The following is a 14,270-nucleotide window of genomic DNA, read 5'->3' on the forward strand; positions in this document are numbered from 1 at the left end:
ATGGACCGTGTTATGACATCATGTGGCATCTGGAAAACAAATGCTGTAGTCCAAAGGAGCCATTCGTTGTAGTTCTTGAAAAAGGATTTTTTAAAAACGAAATATCTCCCTTTTGAGTGGACTTTAAGATTTGTAACTTTGTAGATGTTTTATGTCCAAACATACACACCACCAGTGTTGGGCACGTACCTTTAAAAAAGTAATTAGTTATAGTTACTAGTTACTTCTCACAAATAGTAACTGAGTTAGTAACTGAGTTACATCTTATAAAAGTAACTAATTACCAGGCAAAGTAACTATTGCGTTACTTAAAAAAAAATCTAAATTAATATAACTATAAAAAAAATATAAAACATTGTACACTAATTTACACTATTTTAATGTTGTTGTGGGACAACGTGAGAGACAACTATCAAACTTAACATATTATTATAAATATTATCACTATAGTGGAACAATAAAGCACAATAGATGGTTTAGAACTTTAAATATTTATTGCACAGACCACAGCTCGTCAACAAGTAAGTCTAAATATAAATTATGCTTCTGAAGAAATGTACCAAAAATAAACTAATAATAATAAAATATATACTGTAGTGCAAAAAAAAAACCCTGATATGTAAACAGGTAATAAAATAAAACTCCATGTCCATTTCTGACATAAATTGCACATTACCAGGGATTAAAGCAAAAAAAAAATCTTCTGACTGAATTTTTCCTCCCAAAAATCTTTGCCAAACACCATTCCACAGCCATACCTGTCACACACCCACTTTATAAGCAGTTTTTTCCTTCTTATAGTGTGTGTCCTAGTAATTTAAAACATGTTGAAGCATCTTCTGATCAATAATAAAAAATCTGATAAAGTTAGCCTTCAGGTGATAATTGACTCATTAATGTGATTTACAGTGGCAGTTTCTTTTTACCTTTGTAATGGCATTTTTTATTTTTTATTAAATGTCATTATCTGTCAAATTAAAAAAAAAGTATTTATTATATTTTATTTTTAACATTTCTAATTAAAACAATATAATAGCAGAATAAGACAAATAAATTACCAATCATATAAAATTAGTAGGCTATTAATAAAAAATAATTTGTACTACAGAGGTGGCACAAAGGAACACACAAGTGGCTTGTAGGGGCAATTTCAGACATTTAATGAGGCTGAGAGGTGGCATAAGTGCAAATAAATTCACGTTGAGATAAATGTTTTAAATATACATTTTTAATATAGAAATATTAAATGTATATTAAATTTAAATAAGTATACGTTACAATGACACTAAATCCGCCAGCAGGTGGCAGTAAGACAAATGATTCGTTTGAACGGCTGATTCATTCGGGAATGAAGCAAGGGACTGTCTTTATGAATGGATAGTAATGAACTGAAGATTCGTTCAAAACGCGCTTTCATTCATGAATGAAACAACGCAGTTCTGCTTTTAGAGATACGCAGCGGCTGAGCTATTACTTATTTTGAAATATTTTCATTTAAAGAAATAGAGTAAAATCAGGCAATAGAGATAGTCAGACAACGTAAGTCATTTTATATTTTCTTATTGATTTAATACAACAGTTCAATAACATTACATTTGCTTACTTCCTTAACAAGTGTTTAAATCTGTCACTGTCCTTTTCCTGGGCGCACAGACAATAATCTGTAAGAGAACGCGCAAATGAGTCTCTCTTTCACTTTAAATAAGCAGGACTCAAAAGCATGTGCAAATGACACATTCCGCTTCAGTGTTCTCAGTTATAGTAACGCGCATTTTATTGTCAGTAACGGTAACGGCGTTGTAACGGGGGAAACAGTAATTCGTTTGATTACTCGTTACTGAAAAAAGTATCGCCGTTAGTAACGCCGTTATTCCCATCACTGCACACCACACAGGCTAAAATTCAAAACGTGAAAAAGCATAATAGGACCCCTTTAAATATGGATATTTATCTTTCAGGAGGCCTTTAATAACCCCCTAGAGCTGTATGGAGTATTTTTATGATGGATTTATGCACTTTTATTGGACTTCATCCATCCAACTTTATCTTATACCCCATTCATTGCCATTAAAAAGCTTGAAAGAGACAGGATTTTGTTTTATATGCATCTCCGATTGTATTCGTCTGAAAGAAGAAAGTCATATACAACAATGGCTTGAAGGAGAGTAAATCATGGGGTAATTTTCATTTTTGGGTGAACTATACTATTAATGCTTTACCCTTAACATTTAACCCTAACACAAAGTATGTAGCAATTAAACATGCCCTAGAATTTTATGTTATGAATGCATTTTGCTGCTCTTCTCGACCTTCTAGTGGAAAAACAAACAAAAAATATTTTTTTGCTGGAAAATATCAATCTGTATCACTGATGACACATGAAATTTGAAGACAGATGAATTTTATAATCATCCATAATGTGTTCCTCGCTCAGTTAAATGCCTGGATGAAGTTTTGGATGGTATGTGAATTTTTCACATATTTTCATAACTGCTGAAATGATGCATTTTAAAAGATGCACATAAACCAACAGCGTCATATATCTAATTGCAGATTTATGTTAAGTTTTATGTCAAAATCAGAGTAGACAGAGGAATGCAGTGTAATTTAAATCGGTTCCAATACATTTTGAGCCATCTACCTAGATGCATTGCATGTATCTTTTGCAGGTAAAGTAATCCCAAAATGCATTGCATCTGGAGCAGTAAAACCATCCAAGATGCAAAAGAAATGCTGGTTGACTAGTTACCATCTTTCAAAAACAGCTTCACTATCTTAGCTGCTTTGTTGCTTCTCTAAGATGATCTAACCTCTTAAATCCATTTTTATTTTAGTATTATTTATATACTGTTATAATATTTAATATTTTAAATTGTTTTCTTTTTAATTTAAGTTATTTTTTTTATTTTTATGTTTTTTTTCTTATTTATATTATGATTTTCAGTTTCAGTTAGTTCCCACAGTTAACATATCAATTTGTTGCTTAAAAAAAATGTTTTTCATGTAATATTTGTTTTATTTTATTTAAGCTTTATTTCAATTGCCGAAAATGATTTTAAGTTTTAGTTCAAGCTTATTAGAGTACATTTTCCAGCAAGGAATTATATGTCTTATAGTTCAATTAAAGTAAGATACCAAGATATGAAACAGATTTTTTTTCATGTCCTCCTTTTTTTAATTTCTGCTGCCTCATTCTTCCTCCAAGAGAGAAAAACATGCTCATTATCTTCGAAATTGGCACATCTATTCTTGTACTGTTGTGAAATTGACGTAAATTGCGGTTAGGAAACACAATCTTTCTTTGATTCATTCCATTCCGATCAAGATATTTCAAAATACGAAATCTACGTCATAAAACCTAAACCCCAGCTAAAAACAGAATTATCTTAATCAAGATGGTGTTTCCTGTCTTACGTTTGTATATATATTCCCATCACGACATCCCAGCATTTCTCTTCATTACTTCTGCTTAGCATCACACCTCAGACAGCATCTGCGGCAGGCCTGTGTAGGCAGCAGACAGCGGGGCAGCTTACTAGGTTTTGGAACAGTGCTACTATGTGAACCTAAGCTGAATTGTGTGGGTTTTTTAAAGCTGGGATGGGCTCTTAAAACACTAAATGTTGCCCTGCTCTCGGCCAAGCCGAAACAAATGCGAAAGCGTGCTAATTCACAACAGGCCTGGCATCAGCGGACCCCGGGAGTTCTTCATTTGTTCTGTTTAGTCTGGCAGCCACTCCAGACACAGAATATTGTTTTATTATTTCGGTAAACAATGGGCAGATTGTTGCAGGGAATAAAGAGGCCAACACAACCGTAGGCCATGCACCAGACTCACCTGAGGACAGCAGGTGGGTCAGCGGCTATGTTAGAACCCTGGGAATAAATCCAGGTTTCATGCAGCGGCTCCAGAAAGTATTTAAGAACTCAAAACACGCTGAAGTATTGGAATTTTATTGCATTGGATAATAAAATAACCAGCTGTTCCCAAAATGCTTTTTAGAGCTTTTCAGGGAAAACATGTCATAAAAAAACATGTTAGTCTTTAAATGATAAAAACGTAGATATATTGTCTTAGAAATATATTGTAAACGTACATCAAACCAAATTATATTTGACTATCCTACACCTCTAGGATACAAAGTGTCATGGATTACATCTTGTTAATATCACAATTGTTAGCAGTGAGATTCAATGGAGTTTCAAACTCTGCAATGATAAGTCAGCGATCTCAATTAAAAAAAAAAAAAAAAAAAAAAAAACTCAACTCAAACATTTTCATCAAATTCTTCCAAGACCAAATAATAATAAAATATCAAACTTTTTACCAACTGATCCAAAAATAATTTTCAGTGGATGTATATGTGAAGTCACACAGGTGGTTTTAGTACAGTATTTACTGTTTTATCATTAAAAACTTTGCCTGGAAAGTGCTTGCTTTTTAAATGAATGGCTCTTGGTTTACTTTTCGTTATGTAACAAAATGACATTCACACATGTTAAGTCTGGTTAAAGTGAAAAATTTTTTGTTTTCATTTCCAGTCTATTGTTTTATCACTTAAAACCTAACAAACATGTATTTTGTGGCATCTGTTGCATGGAAAGTGCTGTTTTTTTTTTTTTAAAGTAGACACCTCTCGGTTTATTATTCATTATGTAATACAATGATATTTTTTAATCTGACTAAAGTGTCTTTTGTGGCCATTTAAATCTCACAATCTTCAGCGTCATAGTTTTATTCACACGTATACATAAAAAGAAGAAAGTGTTTTTTTTTATGGCATATGACAGGAGAAATTAATAAGTGTGTTTGTGTGTGTGGATGCATCAGACAGGGACGCCGACATGGATCAAACCAGCAGTCGGCTGTCGTCCCAGTGCGATCTCCAATGTCTGTCTGTCTGCCTCCTGGATGCCACATGAAGGTCTCGTATCACAGACACCCCTCCAGACTGACATTCCACCATGACGACTACACAGTGTGCAGGGTGAGTTGCATGGGATGGTGGGTAAAAAATGACTCTAGGATTACAAATTACATCTCATTAAATTATTAGTTCACTTTGAGAATAAAATGTTCTTGGTGATTTACTCACCCCTATGTTATCCAAGATGTTTGTGCCTTTATTTCTTCAGTCGAAAAGAAATTTAGGTTTTTGAGAATCTTTCCAGGATTTTTCTCCATATAGTGGACTTCAATGGTGGCCAACGGGTTGAAGGTCTAAATTGCAGTTCAATGCAGCTTCAAAGGGCTCTACACGATCCCAGCCTAAGAATAAGCGTCTTATCTAGTAAAACAACTTTCTAAAAATTTAACCACAAACGCATTATGTAGTCACGTGTGATGTAGGAGGAATATTGATCCAGTGTTTCTAAAGCAAACATGCAAAGAAGGTGAAACACCAAAAAAAAAGGTTAAACAATGATGTCAGGCAATTTTGAAGTTGGAGAAGAAAATGAGATGGAGTTTTTACCTTATTGAACACCGACAAAGAACTAATTGCGTGTGACATTTCCAATGTGAGTACATAATGCATGAAGACGTAGATGAGCATTGCAGAGCATTTCTAGTTAATATATAATTGCCGTTTTCTTTTTTTTTAAGGAAATTACCAATCGTTTCACTAGATAAGACATATATTCCACATATGGGATTGTGTAGAGCCCATTGAAACTGCAGTTTGGATCTTCAACTTGTTGATTTCCATTGAAGTTCACTATATGGAGAAAAATCCTGGAATGTTTCCTCAAAAACCTTAATTTCTTTTTGACTGGAGAAAGAAATACTTGAACTTTGGATGACATAGGGGTGAGTAAATTATCTGGAAATTTTGGATTCTGAAAGTAAGCTAATCCTTTAATAATGCAGTTGTTTGCAGTGACATGAAATTAATTGCAAATGAAAAAGTCAGCCACTTTATTTTTTTTTTTTAAATGTGTCTCCTGGAAAATATACCCCAGTATAATAATGTCTTCTCTGAAGTGTTCAACTTTGCTAAGATCTGTTGGAATACTGCCTAATTATACTGTATATCTCTATAGTCTTACAAATGTAAAACAATCCTGTCAAATGAATTATACCAATTGGCAGCTGTGATTGCTAGATGTTTATAATAATAAAAAAAAAAAAAAACACTGTGTGACAATATTTCTAGTATTACTGAATGACATATTACTGCCCTTATATTATATTGTGGCACTGAACCATATTTCATTGAGTGATATTGTCATCAAGTACTCACCCTCATGTCGTTTCAAACCCATAAGACTTTGGTTAATCTTCAAAACTAAAATTAAGATTTTTAATTAAAAACCTTAGAGGATTCTGTCCCTCCATTGAGAGTCCAGGTAACCAAAAAGATCATAAAGGCTTAATAAAATGCATCTATATGAATTAAAGTCTTAAAAAGATAGTTCACCCAGAAATGAAAAATCTGTGATTAATTGCTCATCCTCATGTCGTTCCAAACTCGTAAGACCTTCATCTTCAGAACACAAATTAAGATGTTTTTTTGTGAAATCAAAAGCTTTCTGACTCTGCATAAACAGCAACACAACTGACACGTTCAAGGCCCAGAAAGGTAGTAAGCACGTCATTAAAATAGTCCATGTGACATCAGTGGTTCAACCGTAATTTTATGAAGCTACGAGAATACTTTTTGTACACAAAGAAAACTAAAATAACAGCTTTTATTCAACAATTTCTTCTCCTCTGTGTCAGTCTTTGACATGCATTCATGACAGTACCTGCTGACGCAGGATAACGTTGTTCTTTTTGTTTTCTTTGCACACAAAAAGTATTCTTGTAGCTTCATAAAATTAAGGTTGAACCACAGATGTGACATGGACTTTTAACTGTGTCCTTACTACCTTTCTGGGCCTTGAATGTATCCGCTGTGTTGCTGTCTATGCAGGGTCAGAAAGCTCTTGGATTTCATCAAAAATATCTTAATATGTGTTCTGAAGATGAACAAAGGTCTTGCAGGTTGGGAACATGAAGGCAAGTAATTAATGACAGAGTTTTCACTTTTGCGTGAACTATCCCTTTAATTTAAGGCTTTTATTTACGTCTAAATCATGATTGATACACACATGGTAAATACAGTGCATCATGCTCTAGGTTTCAAAAACCTAAAAAATCGTTTAAAAGATTAAAGTCTTATGAGTTTCTGTGAGTAAACAATGACACATTTCAATTTCTGTGTGAGCTATCACTTTAACTGAAATAACCCAGTGACTTTCCCAGGTTGCTCAGGAGTATACCTGAGGCTCTGAGCTGTTTACTGTTCACTCATAACAAAAGTCTTTTTAATTGTTTGTTTTGATAGGTTAGCTCAGCTAGCTGTGGAATGAATGGAGTTTAATTAGCCATGCCAGTTCCTCCTTTGCGCAACCGCTTTGCTCTGACCGTCACAGAGACGGCAGCACAAAGATGAATGGAGCATATTGTTTAAAAGCAGATCAGCCGGGTGTAAGGAATGGCACCCGTTCCGAGACTGTTTAGATAAGCGTGGTAAAAACACACTCGTGCCAGGTGAGAAGCTGCTTTGAAGTCTCTAATGAACAAGGACATTCCCACCGAGAACAAGGCTCGCTTCTTCTGTCAAACATTGTTTTTGTGCTGCAACCAATAACATTGAATTGCTGTGCACCTGTGCCAAAGAAATCAACCGTGAATCAATTATTCAGAGATATGTGAGAAGTTTGTTGCAACATTATCTCTGAAATCAACCATCATCTTTGTAATTTCGGCAGCGCTGTACGGAGACGACAAAAACAACCCACCCATGTTCCGCGGTCAGAGAGGTGATGCAATTCTGTTTTGCACTCCAACGCTTGCGAAAAACGTGCGCTGTATAGATGAATGAGATAATTGTCGTCGCGCAGACGTTGAGTATGATGCTGTTGGCAGTCAGATCTCTGCTTCGGCTCAGTTTTGGAGGGCTGGAGTTTAACTGGCGTATTTAGGAGCAGATCCCTCCCCCCTACGCCATCACCACAAACACACAGACACTCATACACACACACACACATGCCTGTGGCCAGCAGAGGTTTGTGGTCAGCCCAATAACGAGCGGTTCAGCGTAAACACGGTTTCTAGACTGCCCCAAACCCCACAGCCCTCTGCTGCTGAAATATTACTCACAAAGCTGTCACCGTGTGTGTGTGTGTGTGTGTGTGTGTGTGTGTGTGTGTGTGCGCATGTGTGTTTGTGTTCATACAAAGCACTAGACTTGCTAAATGACATATGAAAATATTTAAAATGCACAGCGCTGAGCAAAACCAGATTTCTTCAAATGCCAGTTTTGTTTGTGAGCTAAAAAAACTGTCTTGACTCAGCTGTTGTGTGTTGGATTTATTTGTTTGTTGTTGAAGCTAAAAAGCTGTGTGAGGTCATCAGAAAACTGTAATTTTATACAAGGCACTTACTGTACTTGCATGACATGTTGCTTCAATTAAATATAAATAAATGAGTAAATAAATATATATGGATTATTATATTATACTCGGACCCTGGTCGTAAATAGCATGGGTATATTTGTAGCAATAGCCAACATTACATTATATGTGTCAAAAAAAAAAAAAAAAAAAATTTTATGCCAAAAATCATTTGCATATTAAGTAAAGATTGTTCCATGAAGATATTTTGTAAGTTTCATACCCTGTATGTATCAAAACGTAATTTTAGATTTCAGATCTTCAAATAGTTGTATATCGGCCAAATATTGTCCTATAATATCCTAACATCTTATATGTTCCACATTTAGACGATGTATAAATCTCAAAAAAAAAAAAAGGTCCAGGGTCACACAGACACACATTATTCAAATATTCAATATTAATTTTATATCAATTTTAATTGTATGTAATATAAATAAACATTTTATTTGTAATATTTATCTTCATGCTATTTATAATATTTTATAATATTTATTTATTTTAGATTTAAATAAAACAGCACTACACAGCATAAATAAATTAAAAAAAAAGGAAATAATTTAAAAATAAAGCAGTGGTTTTGAAACGACATGTCAAAAAAAGATAATTTTTTGAGTGAATGGCCCCTTATGGACATTTTTGTCCATTTCAGTTTTGTTTTTTGTTATAAGTGTGCCTGTGTTAATGCCAGCTGCATAAGTTATGGCTCAGTTGTTTATTTTTATTAAATATTTTAATATTTCACCCTCATTTTTTTTTTTTTTTTTTTTTTTTTTTTTTTTTAAGAAAATTTACCCACCGTACAAAAAATACTCTCACTCAGGACCTTAAGGACAAAAATGTCCACATTGAAACCCATTAAAACTGCATTTTTTTTAACCCAGGGCCATTTGACTATAAAATGATGCAATATTTGCTAATAGACATTCATTCTATCAGCAAGGCTTCAAATTGTACATTTTTACCTTTTTTTTAGTAGATTGTGCCTTTTTTTTTTTTTTTTTTTTTTTTTTTTTTCAAATTTGGCATTTACATTTAAAAAAAAATCTAACACTACATAACAAATATTAATGCCTCAAAATTAATGATGATGTTCTTCACTGACACACTCAAGAATCTAATAAGCAAAGAAAAAAATTCTGGCTAGAATTTAGTATATGGAAATGAACTACTATTTTTCATTTTTTCTTAAAAAAAACACCTGTGGCATTATGTAAACAAACCAGCATTTAAAGGGTTACAATAAATAATGTTTGGTATCTATGGATAGAACAGATGCTGGTTAAAAAAATCGACATCAGTGAAAGTGGAAAAAAATATTAATAAATAATATTTTTATGACAGTTTTTGGACATGGACATTTTTGTCCATTTTGCCCTTTTTTTGAATGCACAAGGGTTAAAAAGAGCGTATCCAAACAGTAAAAATATATATTGCGCACAAACGGCACACAAAGATGTCCACGTTCACACACAGTTGGCAGGCTGTACTGCAGCGTAACTGAATGCTCTTCTGCGGTTTTGTTTGGACTTGTTTCTGAGTAATTTGCTCATTTGGCTGCGATAGGAGGTGAGTAACTTTGACAGTTACTCAGAAGAACAGCTCAGAAAACCAAAACTACACATTGTGAGAGTGGACATGATTTGTGTGTGTGTGGAGGCAGTCTCCTCCTCTAGTCTCCATGCGCACAGCTAAAATAGTCCGTTTTCGTGAGCCCTCGAATCTGTGACGCCTGACATCATTAAACAGATCTGCCTGTCTGTAATTTTCAGCCACAGTTTCTGTCACCAGAGAGAGGGAGACAGACTGAAGTAGAGAGAGAGCAGGGTCAAGGGATGGAGAGAAAGGTTACGTTTAACCGTAATAGCATGAAGGAGTGGAAAATTCACTCTTTTATGATCCTGCTAATGAAGAGTCTTGTTCTGACGTTTGCCAGCTGCTCTGGAGATGTGAACTGAATTGTGATTTGATTTGTGGAAAGCGGCCCTAAAAAAGACGTTTACAAAATGCCACACTTAAAACTGAATGAATGTCGTTGTATTATATTACAAAATCTAAAAATGGATTTGTTTTCACTCAAAAATAATTCTGTCATCACTCACTCACCATCGTAACTTTTTTTTTTTTTTTTTTCCAGTGGAAGCAAAATAAGAACTTTGGAGGAATGTAGTTTGTTGCTACTAACTAAAAATGGACAAACTTCTCAAGATATATCCTTATGTGAGGAACAGACTGGAATTTAAGCTATTTACTATATTCTGACATCCGTTTAGCTCTCTGGTAGGTTCAAGAGCATTTATGAGAGAATTGGCAATATCTGATTTATGAACAAAATGTCATTTTGAGAATGATTATTTTAATGATTCATTCATGAAGCTGACTTTCAAGATCAACTCACTTACTCAATGATTCTGTTACATGGATGTTCAAGGTTCTTAATGGAACCTTTGATGCCAATAAAGAATCTTTATTTTTAAGAGTGTATGCGCTATATTTTAAGTCTTCCTTAGTCATACAACAACTTTGCGTAAAGAACAGACTGAAACGTAATGGCTGTCACTCCAGTGAACAGTTAAAGGAGTTCACTTCCAGAACAAAAATTTACAGATAGTTTACTCACCCCCTCGTCATTCAAGATATTCATGTCTTTCTTTCTTCAGTTGTAAAGAAATTGTTTTTTGAGGAAAACATTTCAGGATTTCTCTCCATATAGTGGACTTCTATGTTTGAACTTCCAAAATGTATTTTAAATGCAGCTTCAAAGGGCTCTAAATGATCTCAGACGAGGAGGAAGGGTCTTATCTAGCAAAACAAAAATTAAAATTCATATACTTTTTAACCTCACATGCTTGTCTTCTGCGTGTACTCTGTGTATTCCAGTTCAAGATAGTTAGAGTATGTTGAAAAACTCCCATCTCATTTTCTCCTCCAACTTCAAAACCGTCCTACATCGCCGTTTTGACCTTTTTTTGTAAATGGCGTTTGATCTTTGCTCGTTCACTTAGTAAACACTGGGCCGGTACTTCTGCAGCGATGTAGGACTATTTTGAAGTTGGAGGAAAAAAATGAGATGGGAGTTTTTGACACCATAACTGTCTTGAACCGGGATGCACAAAGTATACGCAGAGCAAGACAAGCATTTGAGGTTAAAAGGTATATAAATTATAAATTTAGAGCCCTTTGAAGCTGCATTTTGAAAGTTCAAACTTGTGGGTACCATAGAAGTCCACTATATGGAGAGAAATCCTGAAATGTTTTCCTTAAAAAACAATTTCTTTACGACTGAAGAAAGAAAGACATGAACATCTTGAATGACGAGGGCATGAGTAAATTATCTGTAAATATTTGTTCTGGAAGTGATCTTCTCCTTTAAAGGAACCGTATGAAGGATTGTGGCCAAAACTGGTACTGCAATCATTTTCAAAATACTGTAGAACGGTGTGTCCCCTCCCGCTCCCCCCTGACTCAGGTTGCCAGCTAAGCTGCAGGATCCAGCAGGAACCTAGGCTGCTACAAGGAGCTTCCAATGGCAAGTGACGAGTCCTACACAGTAATTTTTTTTTCTTCTGTTATTTGTTTATGCTTCACGAGATGTTTTGCGAAGTAATTATGTATCGCAAAAATGTACTAATGGCGATTAGCGAAATACTTTGTAAAGATGTACTGTAATACCACATTTCATTCGGAACATAGATTGTTTTCATACCCTGCTATTGGTGCGATATAAAGCTTTTTATGAACGCATTTAGCACGGCCGACCGTGGAAAATCCACTGTGTACGGAAGCAAAATTAGACAAACATAGATGAATCTTACCTGTCCAGGAGAAAATCAGCAACCATGGCGTCTGTCTTCAAATTCTTCTCCGTTTTCAGCCGTCTCCATCTTTCAAAGGCATCTCCTATACAAATCCTTGTGTTATTTCGGACTTTCTCACGACGTATTTCGGATTCATAACGAGGCTTTTAGGTTTCGTAACATTATACATGTTTTATCTGACACGTTCGTTACTGCAGCTGAGCTGGCAACCCGGAGGACGAAACTCTACTGACTTCGTGATTGGTAGATAGCTGGAGGGTGGAGCCTCAGACCAAAACACAAAATGACAACAATAACATCAGTCGTGGGCTGCAACTCTCACTTTTAAATGACAATATCCTGGCCGGACCACTGTTGTCAGTGATATGAGTATTTGAAATGAACATGATTTCTTAATGTCTAGTGACATGTCAGGGCCATTTTATGATTAACTGACATACATTTCTTACATACAATTCCTTTAACTGTTCACTGGAGTGACAACCATTAACGTTTCAGTCTGTTCTTGTTCAAAGTTGTTGTATGACCAAGGAAGACTTAAAATATAGCGCTACACTCTTAAAAATAAAAAGGTTCTTTAATGGCATCAAAGGTTCCATGAAGAACATCCATGGAACCTTGCAGGTGCAGAAAAGGTTTATAGTGGAAAAATGTTGTTTAGATTTTTAAAATGTTATTTAAAATGGTTCATTTAAGAACTGTTAACTGAAAGGTTCTTCGAGGACCCAAAAATGGTGGTTCTTTGGCATCACTGCAAAAACACCATTTTGGAACCTTTATTTGAGTGTACATTTATTTAGAAATATTTTCATAAATTCTCCAGTAGCTATTCTTTTTAACTGCATGGAAAAGAGCAAGCACATTATTAAAAATTTCTCTTTTTCTGTTCTGCAGAGTGAAGAAAGTCCGTTTGGAATGACCTAGGGGTGAGTAAATATTGACAAAGTTTACATTTGGGTGAACTATCCCTTTAATATTAGTGCTATTAATCAATTTAAAAAAGTAATCACACATTTATTAAGCATGATTAATTGCAATTTTACCCACTTAACTTTGAAGTTTATTAAATATACTTTTATATTGCAACAAATGTTGTTGTTGTTGTTGTTGTTGTTTTTTTAATGACTGAAGGGGAGTATCACTGGTACCAATATTACTGATGTCTCGAGGAAATTCTTTTTTATTTTATTTATATATATATATATATATATATATATATATATATATATATTTCACCATTGACTATAGCCATGCAACATTACAGTATAATTGAGAGCTATCAATTTTAAAAATATTTCAACTTCTAATTTAAGAGAACTTAAAACAATCTTCACATAAACCCATTATTTACCTCTGCACTTCAGCAAGTAGGAAGTGCAAAAATTGAATCCTGTTATCAAACACTAAATACTATATTAAATCTAGATGAATTCTTAAAGCTACAACAGTTATTGATTTACTTTACTTTTTTCTTTTGTTCTTTGATTTACAGACATCACAGCAGCTGGGTTATTAGCTTATTTGGCTGCTATTACTTTAAGAGCTTCCACTGTTGAACAGGACGCAGATGTGGCATGCATGTTTAATTCGTGCTTTAATATGAAAATACAGGCTACAGCGCGCCGCCACATTTGTGCGTGCAATCTAAGCGTGTGCATACTACAAGCATAGTTTAATGGCTGACAGGACGGGTATATTTGTTTCATTGACATTTGGCCTGATGACATCTCATCTGACCGCAGTTCACTGTTGCTCTACTGAAGCTCCCTTTGTCACCTGTACCTTTCCCGCGCTCGTTTGACTAGTGTCTAGTGCTGAAGTGAAGTTGGAGTGCGTGTCTGAAAAATCTCCCGTTTGATATGGTCATAAAGATGTTCTGCGACTAAATAAACGCACTTCTTGACGAGGAAAAAAAGAGACCGAAGCAGCAGTTGTGAGTGCGGTGTCCAACCCTAGCCCTGCCCCCACGTTAAATGTTTTTAATGCTGTTGAACTGAAATTAGTCGCCTGTGT

Source organism: Garra rufa, chromosome 2 (genome assembly GCF_049309525.1).
Source record: "Garra rufa chromosome 2, GarRuf1.0, whole genome shotgun sequence".
In the NCBI taxonomy this organism is placed as follows: domain Eukaryota; kingdom Metazoa; phylum Chordata; class Actinopteri; order Cypriniformes; family Cyprinidae; genus Garra; species Garra rufa.